Consider the following 12,522-nt stretch of genomic DNA (forward strand, 5'->3'; position numbering starts at 1 on the left):
GTTAACAGAAACTACAACTTGCCAGACTTTCACTTTAGTTTGAAATAATAATCGTTTGAAATAATAATTTGGAAAAGTCACGGTAAGTGACAAAGACAGCACCCATAATATGCATGGCCCCCTGGATATGTACCTGTAAACAAGGCTAACCTGATTCATTTGGGGGTATTCACACTACTGAAAATAGATGCTTTTTCTGTCATGGTAGGCGGGTGTTTGAAGCCTTGTCTTTTACTGCCACCAATACAATGTCGCCCTGGCTGCCAGATTGGCTGATACTCTTTATTTCTAGTGAGCAAATCAAAGACCTGTCTGCATTAGTTTGCGGTATGAACTGAGCCACAGTAGCTTTATGTAGTCATTTAGCATCACCGCATTGCAAGACAGATATAGTCTCTGATAGTCTCATTAATCCTCTTCAGTCTTCGCACGCCTGCCTTTGTTACACCTTCTCATGACTGAGTTTGTTTACCTTACAGCAGAGCTGCCCAAACCTGTTCCTGTAGGTCCCTAATTTTGCAAACCTGATTCTACAAATTAGCAGCTCCGTGACATCTCTAGCCCTTGTGGCGTGCTTTGTCAGGGCTGAAATGAAAAATTTCCTGGAACAGAGCTGGATTTCCCCGAGTGAAAGACACTTCCCTGACTGATATTACTGCTGTGCCGCCCTCACCCCACAGCATGCGTACCCTAGTTGAAGCACATACATTTCTCTGACGTGTCCAGCTGCAAGTTAATGGCCATTTCCCACGTCCCAGCATTCCACAACAGCACACTACAACACGACTGGTGCTAGCTGGAGCGGAGGCATGTTTCATTAATGACAGCAGAGTCTCCCTGTGGGTGAAAAGCTGGCTCCTGGGCTGACCGCATATATCGAAGGTGATGGCCAAAGACTGACAACTCTTTTAAAGGTCCAGGCAACTGATAACCTTATATTCCCCAGAAGTGACGATTGAGGCTGAACTTGTGTTGAAAGTTCAATCGGATACTGTTTGATGGAACGTGTTATCGCCAAGCAATAACACGGAGACATGTCCCCCTGGATCTCCAGTAGGAGTCATTTAAATACATGATGGCATTTCATGGAAAATTAGCCATACTAAGGATTATTAGCATGCCTCACTGGATGATTAATGTTATCACCAAGAGCCAAGTTTTTTTATTTCTTTTTTTTTTTTTTTTTAAATGTAATTGATATGCAACAAACAAAAAGAATCCCAAATGAAACATTGCACTTTGAAACAAACACATTCTGTAAACACAGTTTAGCTGAGCCGCACAGTTATATTTTAAACGACATACGGTGTCCACAGTAGTATAGCTGGCACCACTCTCTCCAGTAACTGCAGCTAGACCAACAACAGATCACAAACCTGCTCAGTGTATTGCATGCAACACACCTAAAATGGAAATGAAATGTTCACTACATTTAGCTTTGTTCCTGTTTCCTGGTGGTTTTGAAGGAATCTTCATGTTTACTCAAAGGTCTTTTTTTTTTTTCTTCGTCTGGAGATAACTTTGAAGTGATTGATCGATATAATGCGGATGTCTTACTCCGATACTCAACTCAATGCTGAATGAAGCAATGCCCCATTGCAAGCGATACTTCCTTGATAGGTAGGTTGCCAGACCGCACCTGTTGGCTTAAGGTCATTTTTAACTGCCTGTAACATCAGTTTAAGAAATAGACAGATATATATTATCATATCCTTTAGAAAAAGAGATGGCCTGAAGCGTTAACTTATGCCAGACCATTACGGCCGGCTCGCAGGGCCGCAACAACAGAGTCCAAAGTACCAAAAATAAGACAGAAACTGGTCTAAAAACAAAAACTCAGACATTTATCCATCTAAAACACAAACTAAACCAAAGAAAAACCCACAAAGTTCAAACAAACCAGTCTTCACAAAAACTACAAACCCAAAACCACAAATCAAACCAAACCAAACCAAACCACAAGCCACACACAAAAGAAACCTGAGAGAAGAATCTCCACTGCCTCATACTGCAGGGCTTATATTGGGCCACAGGCAGGTGGAGGCAATCAAGCAATTAAGCAATTGGGTATTACCTCCACCTGCACTACCCAGGCAAGCAGAGGCTGGGGACATAACAAGACCATATGGTGTGAGGGCTCAGTGGATGGAGAAGACTGGGGTACTGAAGCCTCTTTTCCCATTTGACATGTAAACCAGGGGCGGGTTGTAAAGGTTTATGTTATGGTCAATGTAAGGTTGCTTTCATGTCAAGTTAGAACAATGTCAATGAAAACGTGTTGATAGTCGAGGAACATTACCGAGGGGTGAAGGCCGGTAATGAGGTTTTCTGTTACTGGATTGCCTGAGTAAAATCTCCTAACAAAACTGAAGTCCCAAAGAAGTGCTTTGCATTTAAAGAACATCCTTGTGTCAGTGTATGAGATAGATTAACATATATTCAACAATAAATTGACAGAAACACTCTTGGTCAGTGTCAAATCTTTACAGTTTATTACATTTATCAAAACATTTTTATTTTATTCTCAGTTGTATAAAACCACTTCACGTCATGCTAATAAAGCATATATTTCACCTTTTGGAAACGATTTGAATAACAGCAAGTAAAAGTACACATGGCCAAAATGATTAAATAAAACCTTTATAAAAAAATCTAACCAACCTGTTTCAATGACTAGTGCACATTAAGAAGTATTTAAAGCTTGAATTAATAATCTCTTTTAGAAGAATACAGAATTTGGTCGAATGAGCTCAAAATCATAAGGGTCTGTTAATCTATCTCACAAAAGTGTAATCCCTCTGCAGTGAGAACACTAATGAAAAGCATCCAATGAACTTAGCCAACTGAGGATCATCGATTAGACTACATGAGAAAATGGGAAGAACATCATTAGCACTGGAAAATTATCTGTGACCTTTATTGCCACAGAACAAATGTGCAGAACTTAAGACCCGATACATATTTTACCTGCTTAGTCTGCTTAAGGTTTATAACACTGTCAGCAATTACACTTGGCTTGTTTACTGACTGTTCAGGAATCATATCAGAAGAGTGGTTAGAAATGTCAAAATTCAAACAGAGGTCAAAAGATACTTCAAAATATTAATAATGCCTGGTATTAAGCTAACTGTTCTTTGGATTAATACCAGGGAAATTCTTGCGATATTAGACCACTCATCTGTTCCCTCTTCATAGCTCTTAATGTATGACCTTTGTAACCTTCAACTGCACTTAATTTGAAATAAAAGCACACAAAGCCTGCATCACTCATTACCCATTGTCCTCTGCGACATGCACACAGCATTAGGCCTGCCCCCATCACCATCATTAAATACCTTTAGAAGATTCTCACTTAATGCATATACAATACCACCCGCCCATAAATTGCACTTGCTGATGACCGGAACTTGCCCTGAGCACTTCTGTCTTCATTGTAGGAAAACAAAACAGACTGTAATGTAAGAATGTAAGAGACGGTGATGGACTGAAGTGAGCTGCTCGCTGGGTGCTGCTGGTGCATCCCCAGCCTGCCTGTGATCCAGGGCCAGGCCTGTGCAGCCCAGCAGGTGGAGTGGTTCTGGCCCCTTTCCTCCGACACGGTCTCTCAGCAGGGGCGACCGACCATGAGGCCTGGATCAGCACAGAGGGCTGTTGTGTCGAATCCGCTCCCGTTTGCTTTGGCCCGGACTGTTGTCGGAGCGGGCCTGGCAACGGAGGCTGCGGGTCCAGTTACGCTCCGCCCCGGGCCTTCCCCCTCACCCCCCGCTGGTGAAAGGAGTGGGTTGACTCAAAGACCATAGAAGAAGAAAATGAAACGGCTCTAATGAACCCAGACAAGGAATGAGCCCTTTCACATTAGCGGACGATTGCCACTTTGAAGTCTCCCTCCAAGATGGTGAGTGCCAGAGTTTCCTTGGGGGTTGGGGGTTGGGGGGGGCCGACAAGCTTCTACCTGTTACAAATGGCTTTTTATGAGCCCAGTTGGCCATTGGCTCCCTCTCCCCTTCTGAAGACTGTGTTCGTCGGTCAGTCGCTGACAGAAAGCACAGCTGCTTCAGTTAACAGCTTTGTTTGCCTTTCCCCCCCGTCCCCAGCTGGTCTGTTAGGGGCGCCCTTGTTTCGGGAATGAGGGCACCAATCAGGGCTTTTAATTGATACTTGAGCACAACAAGGCCGTTAACAAAGTGTCTCTTGTTTCTGCCGCACGGTTGGCTTCCCACGAAGAATGAACATTGGTTAGGTATTTCTTCGGCTCCGTTCACCCATTACCTTTTCACCTCGGCCACCGTCCCCCAGCCAATCCACTGACATCTCAATTGATCTTGAAGTATCACATTAATTGGTTCACAGAGAATTTGGCGGGAATTCAATACACAAAATCCTTACAAAAAAAAAACCTTGTCACAGCCAATTCAGATTCCCTACGAAAAGGTTGTTGCAGCCGTTGAAAAATTTTGGGGGTGTTAAAAGGTCTAAAATTGGCTTGATGCTGAAAGGATTTTGGGGTACGGGAAAATGTGTTGTTCTGGATGCGTATAAATTGAGCAAAACCACCGCAGCATCAACTAATAATCTGCCACTTTAATAGCCATCTCTGATCAACACCATTTTCTACCATCTGGCTGTTCCTGAGTACCCAGACAGAGGTGAGGGAGAGGGCAGGGTGCTGTTTTAAGATGGCTGTTGCATTTTATACCTCCTCCAGGCCCTCACTTTTTCTGTCCTCGTTTACAGAATGGCACTGCCAGCATAACTCACACACACACACACACACACAAGCAGGCAGGCTGGCCAGTACACAACGTATCTTGGCTCAAGCTCTTGTTGCCTGGTCTCAGTCCCCTACTCTGTGGGGGAGGGGGGAGGGGGGAGGGGGGAGGGGGGCTCTGGAGGGAGGAGTAAGAGAGAGAGCAGGAAAAAGAGCAGGAAAGAAAGGCGTAACCGGACCTCCCTCTTTCTCCAACAGGGCAGTGAGCGCCGCATTGATCGACTGCTGATAACCGCCACTGATCCGGCCCAGCTGAAAAAGGGGTGCATTAAGGAAGCTGGCCACCCACTCTGAGTTGCATAATCATTAACGGACGGGTGGAGGCGTGGGGGAGGGAGTGTCTGGGGATGTGGGTAATGTCTGTGCCTGTATCGCTTTGTCATATTCGGGGGTCCTGGAAACGGCAGCTCAGGCACCGGCTCTCGGAACTGACTCGGGAGGCGTGTGAGCGTGAAAAGGAAGTTTGAGTGTTGCCTTGGTCACACCCGCCTCCTGGGAGGGATGCTGCCTGTTGTGGCTGTCCTGGCGTCCTGTTCTGATTGATTTGACATGTACATTCCGTCACTCTCAAGACCTGACACCTGACAACTGTTGCGTACATATATTGACTGTACAGCAATACAGTTCAAAGTTCCTTTTGAGCAACTGTTGTGGGATTGTCAAATGATTCATTTATATGTGCTATAATCTTGCACTCAAGAAGATGAGGTTTTTAAATCGTGTACTTGCCAAAAATTGTGAGGCAGAAATAGTCCCATTCATTTCATAAGAGCAGGGCATCTTTTTCTTTTTAATTGTATCACAGAATGAATGGAAGAATGTAATTCAAAGCCATCGCGGTGCCTAATTGAGTCATTTCAAATCTGCTCCTGCTAACTTCTATAAATATTGCGTTGATTCCTGGCTGTTGAATTGATGTCCTTTCTATTGTGTGCACTGTTTTTATAAATGGATCGCGGCAATGCCACATTTGGTCATTTCCTCCAATTCTTCTTCCCCGGACTCCTTTCGTGATCAAAGGGACATTCAGAGGATATGACCAAATTTGCATGCAACTCATTTGTAACGGCTCATGCAAACTCAGTCAACTGCGTTTGTGGGAACACGGAACAGGCAGTGACTGATGGTAAGTAAATACTGCATGCAGTCCGCAGACTCAATGCATTTTGTTCATCTTACTGGGGGTGTAGAACTCAACTGGAATCGCGTGGTTGTCACAGCTCCGTATGTGTGATCAACTAAACACAGAATGGCGGGATCCAATCGTCCCTCGCCAGGCCCTACATTACGGTTTGACCTATCACTGACAGCACAGCCGCTTGCAAAAAGTTGAACTGCATAGTGGCTTGTGCGTGTAGTCAGTTGTACACATGTAATGATGCTCATGAACTGTATACAGGGGAAATTGAACGTGTGTGCGTGCGTGTGCGTGTGTGTGCACATGTATGTGTGCAGCGATGGTGTGCGGACAGAGGCAGAAATAATCAGCTGTTTACCCAGCCTATGTGACAGAGCAAAACAATTAGCGATATTCTGCGGCCATTACTTGCTCACACCGTGTGACTTTAGGAGTAGCAAGGTCGAGGCCAGTTCCATTTTGATATAGTCACTTCAGGAATACATTTGAGCTCAGAAGATATTGTAAAAGGCACATTAATGGCTACATTCACGGGAGCTACACTGATGCTAGATAGCAGACCTGTATCTATTCCCAACCTGAACAGCTGCAGAATCCACACCCTCTTTATATAGATACACAGATGTGTATTTCCTGAAATGTGTGTGTCCTCAACACCACCATTGTTTAAACAGGATGTTGAATGAATGCTTAAACAGGATGTTGAACTGAACTTCAATTCATTTCCTGAACAAAGTTTAAATGGAATTCAGTTTGAAGTTCGATCTGATTTGAAATGTATTCACCTTTTAGTAACCACTTATAGTAATGTAATACCTCTGTTTATGTAGAGAAAAAACCGGCAGTGTCGGTGAAAAGATAACTTCTGTCATAACAAATCAAAGTGGCAGTAAAAATTAAGTGAACCATATAGTGAACCATTGTAATTGATCCATTGTGTGTACAGTAAGTTGGTGTTATTAACTGGGAGCATTAGCACAAACACCTATGAGTGACAAGGTAGTTAACAACAACAGCAAGGAAATGATCAGCGGCCAAAACACCATTCAGATTCTTACTGACATTTCAAGAAATTAGCTGTATTCTCCCAATATGCGTATTGAGTGAAGTCACATCCATTACATTACATTAATTTGGCAGAAGATTTTATCCAAAGTGATGTCACTCACTGTTAATACATTATTTAATATGATTAATTATGGTGCTGGAAATAGCTTGTCATAAGTGGGTGTGACTCCAAATTTGACATTTAATGAGGAGAGTTCAGGGGTTGGCCTGCTATGATGTATATTTCCAATGTCTTTGCGGACTCTTACATGGATGTCTCCTAGCAGTGTGGAAGCAACAATCAAGCATTTCAACCTATTGAAGTATCAGTCATCTTTTATTTCTCAGTATCCTTCAGAAGCAGCCACAGTGGTTATTTTTAAAAGGTTTATGCTATCTTCGCAACATAATCCGGCCATACTTTGGCTCAAGAGATTTTCCTCCAAGATTTCGCTGATTTATGTTTCGACAACATATACCAACCTCTGACATCATATCCTGTATTTTATAACCAAATTGCTTCAATTAAAGTCAGTTGCACTCTTCCAGCCTTCCTTATACCCAGAAAATTTATGTTACGAGCAACACCGCGCATGTGATGGAAAGAAGAAGAGAAAAAATGGAGGGTCTTAAGCCTGGAGGCACTGACACAAATGGAGGGCTATACTGCTAGCAAATCTTTGGCATAGAGAAGCAAGTCGCGATGAAAAAGTGGGTCACCCAAGAATAATGTGGCATTATGAGAGGAGGACTTACAGCAAGAAAGAACCTTGATTAGAGCAGCAATATCACTCCAAAAGGCCAGGCCATTTCCTGGGAAAGAAGGCATCTAATTCTTCAGAAGAAAAGAGCTGCAAATAAAAAAATGATAATGGGTATAAAAATACAATTAAGGGATATTGTTTGCAATAAATTATATAGTCTATCATAAGGAAGCAAAATATCGTCCAGGATATATTGGCCTTCATATCAACATGTGTATGGATTTCCAGATTGCAGTTATAACCCTCAGGCAACATTAATATTTAATTAAAAGAATTACAGCTAGCAAGAGTTCTGTGTGAAGTAGTGCATGGTAACCATTTTTCTGGGATTCACTGTTAGAAGCTTGTTGGGATAATTATGGATTATTTTTTTCAAAGTCAGTTCTCTAATTATGTATCTTCAGTGAGTTATATTCCTATTCAGTTAAAAGCAGCAGTGGAATGTCTTCAGTTTTCTTTTCTCTGTCCAGATAAGCTAGGCAACAACATTAAATAATTCAGTTACTTAAATAACTCACTTTAGCTCGTGCAATTCAAGAGGGTTTTATCCTGGGAAAGGGAAGGAGAGGAAAATGCTCCTGTGTCATGGAGAAAGATTTGTTTCACCTCTCCTAATAATCACTCACCCACTTTACTTCCTCGCCACAATTCAGTTCCCAGAGAGCTGCGTAGTCTTTTAGACCTATTAGTAGCTTTCCCACTTTAATGGAGGGTCATGTGATCATCACATGGGAATTAGTTCACATCATGCAGCGCTGGCCTCTCTTGTATGGGGAAATGGCCTGTGGGAAAGGTTGAATGGCTCGGGACCAGCCTCCGGTCCTTATAACGTATGGGTGTGCACAACAACATTACACAATTGCATGGCCTCTGTATGATAGAAATCAGGCACATCCAGGAAACAGGATGATTGCATACAGTTCACTAATCGGACTTGCATGTATGCGTACTTTTGTGGAAAACCGGCCCATCTGCAAGTGTTGGTCCACAGGAGATTGCGATTTTCCCGGGTAGAAGGTACTGAAGGAGGCTTCTACCTTTTTTCTAGATAAGTCCTATGGGTAAAATGTCGGCCCTTTGGGGAAAAAATGGAATTTAAGTACCACGCAGTATGGATATATCACATTTCCTGCAAAGTCCCCAAGTCCGCATGAGAAAATCAGTTAGACTCATCTGTAAATTCAAATCAAGGTGGCTTCTTTTTGTGTTTGAATGGCAGACAAAGGCAATTTGAACTATTTTTTATTTGATTTCCAATAGAATATTGAAAATATTTGCCTCATATCAGAATTTACCAGGGAAGAGCCAATGCTTGAAGTTTCAAAACTAAAATTTGGTCCTGATCCCAGAGGCGTACTGAGTCCCATAATACAGTGATCTCTGAACCACTGTGGATGACCACATGCATGATTTAACACCAGTCCTGGAGGCTTGTGCTATCCATATGTGTGTGCAGTTTATAGTCAGTTTGTTTACATGCACAGCTGAAATCGATCTATATTAATAGCTCGATTTGGCCAAAGATGAGATTCAATTGGATTATTGTCGTTGTCCCAATATACATGACTCGGAAAGATTCAATTTATTGTGTCTGACGAAGGCTTCTAATAAATCCTGCTTCCTCCAATTTTGTCGCAACTTTTTTGAATAGTTTGCCATTCCGCGCTTTTCTTCCATGCATGTATTTTAGGATATTTAACTCCTTTAGTTACGATAGCATGAAGTTGGTCTCCTCCTCCGTCCAAAAATGTGTTTTTTTCGCCATGATACAAGGGAGGGCAAAACGGAGCTTTAGAATGTCGCCAGCAGTGTATGCACCTGAGCTCGACAATGCATTTCTCACAGAAAAGGTCGTTTGTCGCCTTTTTTTTAAGTTCATTACAGTGGTGATAGAAGTGACAATAATTATGTGGTACTGTGCTGTTAGCCTTTATTAATCTCCGTACAAGGTTGATGTGAGGTAGTAGAATGCCATAGTAAATCGACCCCCAACCGCATTATCTAGGTATGTCAGTTCGACTAATCAACTTAGTACGATTTCAGTCGGACTACAATGTTTACATGATTTTTAAAAGTCCAGTTTTAGCCGGACTAAGACAATAAATCGACTTTTTTTAAAAATCATGTAAACCCACTGACTGACAGAGCCACTGAGGAATGTGCAGTAACCATGTGCAAAGATTTGAGGAAGGATTCCCGGTTTGCATAGAGACAGCGAAATCCCATTGCACACTAGTTCCAGGCACAGGAAGGTCACACAGGAAGGTCATGCAAAGGAAAACTGCGAACAGTATCGAAGGGAAGGACAGGAAAAAACTTTTTTAGGTCTGGGCTGGTGGCATTAAGCCAAGCCAACCATTACATTACATTACAGGCATTTGGCAGACGCTCTTATCCAGAGCGACGTACAACAAAGTGTATAACCATAACCAGGAACAAGTATGACGAAACCCCTAGAACCACAGGTATGACTCTTGACTCTGAAAGGAATAAACTTACATGACCCTTGTTGTTCCCTACACTTGAACAACAAAGAAACTCTCAGTTAACTCATCTTCAGAAGATTGTCAACAATATTAAAAGGTATTGTAAGGCAGGACAACGGAAAAAAATTGCATGTAACAATGTAAAAGCACAAGTCACAAGTCACAAGCTTACTTGATAGACTTGTTCAGGGGGGGAAACTCCTCCTATACAAAAGGTTGTCACAACATGAGTGTGACACAGCAAAACTTGTGGCTATGCCTCTGGCCGATAGCAAAGTAAGAGCTGACAGCCTTTTTATGTTTGTTTTTTTTTTTTGGTCCTCTGGCATGGAATCATTTAGAGGCTTCCCTAAGGTGAGAATTTATTAGTGTATGAAGTAGGTATAGGGTGGGTGTTTGAGGTGGCCTATCCAGCTAAAATGCTGGTTCTCTGTGCAGTAATGCATCCTACAGTGCTGTGAAAATGTATTTGCACCTTCCTGATTTCCTGAAAAAAAAAATTATTATTTAATTTATTTAATGAAAAAAGTTATCAAACAAGTTGTTCAATTTCCTGAGTTTCCCTTTGTCTGATATTACATTTTGTTTAAGGATCTCAAACCTTTCAGTGTCACAAATATGAAATCAGGAAGGGGCCTATAGATTTTCACAGCACTGTACTTTGAAAAAAGCCCTGTGTAAAGACCACAACACGTATCTAGGGAAACATTTAACGAGCACAAGCTATACGGAATTTTCTTTTCTTTTTTAAGTGCACCATGGTGATGAAGGTCGAAGGTCACAACGTGCTGTTTTTAAAACAGCCAGGACCCATTTTTGGAATTCTGGAAACAGCACCAACTTCTACACTTTTTATGATAGGAGGAAGGAGGAATGACCCCGAGCAGGGGTCCTGAATGGAGCAAGCCTTTCATCGTTTGTGCTGCAGTCTGACAGGCTTTTCAAGTACCAGTGCCTTGGCAAATGTCTTTTAATGTCAGCACAAATGTGGCATTAATCCAATCTACAGCCTGAACATTTCTTATGCTTGTTTGTAGAACACTGTCAATGAACATACCTTATATTACATGATCAAATAGCTAGCAGGCACTTGAATGTGCTCCTGCCTGAAGAAGCCAATTCCAAACTTACAAATCTTCTAAAACCATTCTAAAGCTTCTATGTCAGTCATGCACAAGGGTTCAGGCATAATTTGTTGGCAAGGTCAGAAAGCAGGAGAGAAATCATGGCTGGCAGTAGCAAAAACAAGGCGGTACATTCATGTAGTGGTGTCAGGGCCACACAATGAGGACAGAACACACCAGTTGTACAAAGCTTATCTTAAGACCTTAAAAACTTGAAGGGTGGGGTAGAGCTTTCTCCTACAGAGCCCCATTACAGTGGAACACCCTTCCAAGGAGGGAGTCAGGCACAAATATTTAAATCTAGATTCAAATATGCACCTTTATGCTCAGGATTATAATCAGTTATATATCAGGGTGGGAGAAGCCTGTAGCCATAGAGTATCGTGGGGTGGAATCCTTTCCTAACTGTCACCTGTCAATAAGCTGTGACCCCTCTTTACATGGGCACATGGTCTACATTAATCAGATTGCAATATTTCCTTGGGTTTCCTTGATGCGGTCTCCAAACAGGGCTTGCATCTGGGGTGTCCTCTAAGCTCAGTGCATTTTGCTGCGCATGTCTGTGGCTGTGCCCGCGTTTGAGAGTAACTGTTTGCGTTAGGATGGTCGGGAGAAGGGGAGGGCGGTGTGTGTTTATATCGGGTTTCCTTTCCTTTTTCTGGTAGCTTGGGTTACACAACCTTTCAGAGCAGTAGGCGAGAGGGCTTTCCACCCCCCGTCCGATTGTCTAACATCCTGCATCGTGTGCGTTTCATTCCCCCCCCCCGCACCCCCCAGTGCACTCAGGGCGAGTGCTGTAAGCCTGAGAGGCTGCCATTTCCTCTCATAAAGCACAATGCATGTTTCAGTTTTCCTATCACTGGTGGTCTACTGACCCACTCAGTCACACACGGACTGGGGCTGGATGCATATTTCAGCACTTTAGATGCCGGTAAAATTAATAAAAATGTCACAAATTACTGAGATCTTCAATGAAGCGTTTTACCAACCAAAATGCATGGTCTGATCAGAGGACAACAAATAGATCAGTTGGCCTACCAGCAAGTCTCTGAAATGAGTTGACACAAAATTGGCTGATCATTTGTTTTTATCTACTTTTTAAGACATTTTTTGAACTTTATGTTTTTTACTTACCATTTTAAAATTGAATATTGTTTTATTGTATCTTATCAGTACATTGAATTTGTTTTATTAC

This window comes from Anguilla anguilla, chromosome 6, assembly GCF_013347855.1.
Source record: "Anguilla anguilla isolate fAngAng1 chromosome 6, fAngAng1.pri, whole genome shotgun sequence".
Lineage (NCBI taxonomy): Eukaryota > Metazoa > Chordata > Actinopteri > Anguilliformes > Anguillidae > Anguilla > Anguilla anguilla.